We start from the raw sequence: 5,161 nt of genomic DNA, 5'->3' as shown, positions 1-5,161 counted from the left end.
CCACTACATGGTTCTGATGGTACGTTTCTCTCATAGGGACGGCAGTGCTAGCTCAGATCATTGGTCCATGTGGGCCCCCTCACACTGGGCGTAAGCTCTCAAAGTGGTACGTCTCTCCCTGATGAGTTAGGCATCTGAATGTTTGGGTCCCTCTTAGAGACCTTGAATGTGTACTAGTCCTCAGGTGTCCCAGGGTCAGATCAGCCGCAGCCCTAAGGCCTGCCTGTTATGCCCGTCCACCTGGATGTGAAAAGGAGCTGCCATTCAAACTGTAGATGGTGTATGGGGGAGTCAAAGCAAAAAGCCTTTTAAAACAAAATATTCTCATTGCTGTTTTGATTAGGCCTAAAAGTTCATCTGTAAGGGAGCTGGGATGGGGAATTCAGGAAGGTTAGGGCAGTGACTGTTTAGCCAACAAGACGGAGCTTAGTCTGAGTCTCTTGAAATAGCTGCCTTATCAATAAAACAGTTGCACTGTGCCCTCCCACCATGACACCCTAACACCGCACCTCACATACATGATGCCTAGTGCATGCTGCTGCTTGAGCAACTCTGGCCTGGCGCCCCTCTCTAGTCTTGCTCAGACTCTCTTGTGCAGTGGGGGCTTGCAAATGACTTTTATACTCAGTGGCATTTAGTTCTGAGCAGGAGTGTTTGTAGGTGTCCTTGGGCTTCATGGGGAAGTTGAGGGAATGTTAATTTTGATAAGGGCTGGGCTGGGGTGTCAGGAGTATTATGCATGCTGCAATGTCTCCCTAGTCCAGCACCTCATATCAGGTGAGCTGGATAACATTAAACATGAGAATATCCAGCCAGATCCTGGTCTGTAGCTCTGTCCCATCTGTGTCTGTCCAGCAGAGCAAAGGGGACAGAGTGCAGCCAGGGATTTCCCTGACATCAAGCTGGCATAATGGGTTTCACGCTACCTGCCCCCTTCTGCTGGGGCAAAGAAGTGCAGGAGTGGGCCTCCTTAAAGCATGGTACACTCCAATCACTCTTGGCCCAAAGAGCAGTCTCAGGAGAACTGCTGTAGTCAGCATAGTTTCAAGTAGTCCTTAGGCTGGATTAATTACACTAGAACATATTTCCATCCCCAGCTGGCTCCACCATCGGCGTGTCAGCCAAACATAGGATCTGGCCCATCACATTCTAGTCAAATCTGCCTTGTCCTGTTCCCCTCCACTGCACGAAAGAGATTTGATATTCTAAGTAAAGAGCAAAGGCCCCTCCTCACTCTTAGCCTAGCACCGCTACTTGATCCTGCACAGGAAGAATAATCCTGCGCTTGACGTCCGCTTGTCACCATGGAAACATGTATAGGGCTGGCCCTTTGAGGGAGTGAAGTGTGTTTGGTCAGAAGGCAAGTGTAGCAAAATCGCTTTTGCCACCCTGCCATTCTGACAAGAAATAAAAATGTGCTCTAGTTTGTGAGCTCTTCATGCACCCATTGCTGCATCCACGGGATTCTCTCTTGGTAGGGATTTCAGTGTTCCACACCTGGCATTGTGGTTTAGTAGGTCCCACTTGCAAACCCCATGAGAGAAATGTCTGAAAACTTGTGATAATGGGTCAGTCGCACCTTCCCCTCTATTAGCATCAGCTCTGTTATAAAACTTCTTGGGTAGGGTTTTTTTTAAGTCTTTGCAACTTGAAAGTATTTCTCTTGCGGGCAGAGTTAAATAGTCAACCTCTTAGCAGCAAAGCAAACTATACATCTTTAATTTGGATATTAAAACTAGTCTGAAAATCCCAGTACATGCAGAATAACTCTCCCTAACAATTGTATGTAGTGGCAGCATGTCTCTAACCTCCACACTCCAGATTGGCACAGTCTGTAACGCCTCTAAAGAATGCATTCTACAGTGTCCTGTTAGGGCAGCATGTTCGCCTCCAGAGGGCAGATGTCATGGGATTGCTTTTAGGCTAACTATTCTGATGGATTGCCTCAAAGACTTCTGGAGGCAGGAAGCTGCACAGACCTCAGACACTGAGCATGCCCGTCAGCTCCAGGGCAGGAATTGAAACAGCATTGCCTGGAGCTACCTCTGGGATTACCCAAAGGGCTTGGTGTTGGCCTTCAGGCTTGTCTACAGTGGGGAACTTATTGAAATAGCGGTTCCGGATTAACTTCCTGTGTGGACATTTACTGCTGAATAAGAGTACCCTTTTCTAATTTAGTTTAAAGATTAATCCACATGCAAAGTGGATTAAGCTAAATGAGAAAAAGGCACTCGTATTCTAGAACAGAATGTCTACACAGGGTCTTAAACAGATGTAGCTATTCTGGGGAAACTTCCATGTGTAGAGACCCTGACTGCTCCAGGTGATGCTAGTGGGAGGCACTGGCTTCAGGGGAGCAGTTAGGCCAAAGCTGCAAGTATCTCAAACTCCTGCTCTCTAGTATTAAAGGGCAAGGAAATTCTCAGTTGTGTTTAGGGCAGAGTACCCCATCCCCCCACTATGTGATCATGGAAATAATCCCCTGTTGTCAGTCAGTGCTGTGTCTTGTCCCAGCCTGTCACCTGCAGCACTCATACTGACAAGCTCTGACCTTACCCTGCCTGCCCCACCTTCTGCCCTTTCATCTTAATAGGGTGTTAGCAACATGGACTTGTGACCTTACAGCTAACTTATCAGAAGCTGGGTTGAGTTTTGATCTAAAAGATCCATGCAATAAATAACCAACATACCCACGCCCCTTTCAAAGCATACCCAAAAGGGGTCTGGCAGCGTGGGGGCGCATAACTGAAGTAGAAGCAAGCTGTTTATAACCTTTATCTAGTAGGTTGCAGATAAGTTACTGCAACTGCAGGGGTGTCTTTGTTCTTAACCCTCTGAAAGATAAGACCTTAACTTGAAAGGGGATATCTTGGAGAAGAAGACACCTACTCTGATGTCCCCTCTGCTCTGCCAGAGCTAGGCAAGCGCTGCTGAACTCTGCACTCAGCTGCTCTTGAGGTTACAAACACTCTGCTGCTCTAACACCCACAAGCTTTTTTTGTTGTTGTTGCATTTTTTTTTATTTGTGGGTTTGGATTGTGAGGAATCAGTTCCTTTGATTCTTTTCAAGCCACTCTCCACGTTCGTTATCCTTAGTTTGTGAGCAGTCAGTTCATTTGGTCTGTCGCCCCCACCAAGTGCTGGAGGGATCCATCTCTGCTAAAACACAGGACAGCAGCGTATCCCTGAGCTGTGCTGAAGCCTGGCCCTGTTCAAGGCTTTCAAGGCACTTAGGAAAGTGTGCTCCAGAATGAAACTGGGATATAATCCTTTCTAGCAGGACCTCTAGTAGTACTGGTGGTGTAGGCAGCCTAAAGATACGTCACTTACCTATGAGGTCTCAATCTCACGTGAACTCAGAGGAAAATTGTAGCGGCTTTGCTTAGAAAAGCTGTTCTGTTGCATGTCTTCAGAAGTCCCATGGGCATTGGCTGAGGTTGTAGAGGAATGGCCTGGGGAATGTCCTAATGAACAGGAGAACCACTTCAAAAAGTGTGGGAAAGTATCCGAAGCTCTTTTGTTTGTCACCCTCAAACTGGCAGCTGGAAGGTGCTTGTCTGTGACCAAGTATCAGTCTGGACCAAAACTGTGACTGAATCTTAATCCCCTGAAAACAGTGGTTCCTGTTGGCATCCAGATGCAGCTGTAACTAGTGGTACACATAGGAACTGTGTGCAATCGGCCAGATCCTCTTCTAGTGTGAATCAGCTTCAGTGGAGCTATGCCTGTCTACAACGGCTGAGGATCTGGTCCAGAATATCTAACTCTAAAATGCTGTGTTCTTGCTGAAAAGGACCCACCAAAGGCACTTGTTCCTGAGCTGGAAACCAGGACTATACTGTCAGAGACCACCCAGCATCCTCTGCCTTGTGCAGCAATATAGCCCTTTTCCTAATCAGAGCCAGATCTGATGTTTGGACAGTGGCTCCTGCAGAGAGACACAGGACCAGTTCATTGGTGCCCTTGCACTTGTGGCTTGTCACAGCAGCTTTGTGGTGGTGGGAGTGACTGTCTCAAGGCACAGGACAGCAGTGAGCTGGGGCAGAATGTCTGTACGCAGAATAAATCAGTAGTGGTCTTCCTTACAAGAAAGCTTCACCTGACCACCCAGCAACTTGATGTTCCTCCAGGGTTAGAAACAAGGGGAAGTTTGAGAAGCCTGTTGGCAAAAGTTACTCTGGTTTCCTTTTTAAAAAAAAAAGTGCATTTGAGCTAAAGTTTTATTTTTGGAAGTGTTCAGGATGGGCTGAAAACCTACAATTTGCTAGTCTGATTCTGGGTACAGAGGGCCCTTAGCAACAGTGTAACTAGCTAATAGCGATTGGACCACCATTCCTGCACTAGTTAGGTGCAGTTCTGAAAATGGGGGTCCCACAGCTTGGTGCCAGATTTTCAAGATTACCCAGGAGCTTTTGTTTCCCATGTTTTGGAAATGCTGTTCCTAAAAGCTGTCCCTGGCCGTAATTTTGTTTGTATTTCAATAAAACCTGTGTTTTGGGTTGCTCAGACTGCCTTGTCTTACACCACTTTAGTAGGCCATTTTATTTCCTTTTCCTTTGTCTTCCCACACAAAAATGGAGAGAGAGAGAGCCTTTTTATAGCATCTCTCTCGCTAATCCTATAAGCTGCCCTGTCTGCTCTGAAGAATTCCATCGTCTCAGAATGGTAGATTACATTACCTCCAGCAGCGAGTGGTGAATTCTAGATTGTAGTGAGATTGGCGTGACGGAGTTGTGTATGCCTTTAACAAGGCTGTGCATTGGAGAATAAAATCTGATATAAGGAAGTAATTGATCCAATCTAGCAATAGGAAAATGAGCCTCCAGTAGTGGCAGCCTAGAACAGCACAAATGGGTTTTAGGCTATAGGTAACATTTCCAATGCTTAAATTACTTAAGAGTCTTTGGCCTTGTCGGTGTGGGAAAAGATTTTTTGGTTTAAGTGAAGGTCTGAATTTTAACCATTTGAGCTGCATGGGTCTCAGGCTTGTGGACATTGAGTTCAGTATCCAAAAGGCCTTTGTTGGTTTGGTTTATATCAACTAAGAAGGGATTTAAGCTAAACCACCCCCACTAAGCCACTCTTCTACTGGAATAAGAGTGCCCCTGCAAGCGGGTTACACCACTGGCATCACTGGTCCTAAACAGCTGCATTGACCTGA

The 5,161-nt window shown here is 46.5% G+C and overlaps 1 protein-coding gene across 1 annotated transcript in view; it reads left to right on the top strand.

The window, feature by feature from the left end:
* The window catches only part of LOC142045992 (syntaxin-binding protein 2-like), a 118,193-nt gene that overhangs the window by 78,392 nt on the left and 34,640 nt on the right, over nt 1–5,161 (top strand). The gene's annotated exons all lie outside the window — the stretch shown is intronic.

Source organism: Chelonoidis abingdonii, chromosome 26 (genome assembly GCF_003597395.2).
Source record: "Chelonoidis abingdonii isolate Lonesome George chromosome 26, CheloAbing_2.0, whole genome shotgun sequence".
Lineage (NCBI taxonomy): Eukaryota > Metazoa > Chordata > Testudines > Testudinidae > Chelonoidis > Chelonoidis abingdonii.
This window is presented reverse-complemented; position numbering and strand designations above follow the sequence as displayed.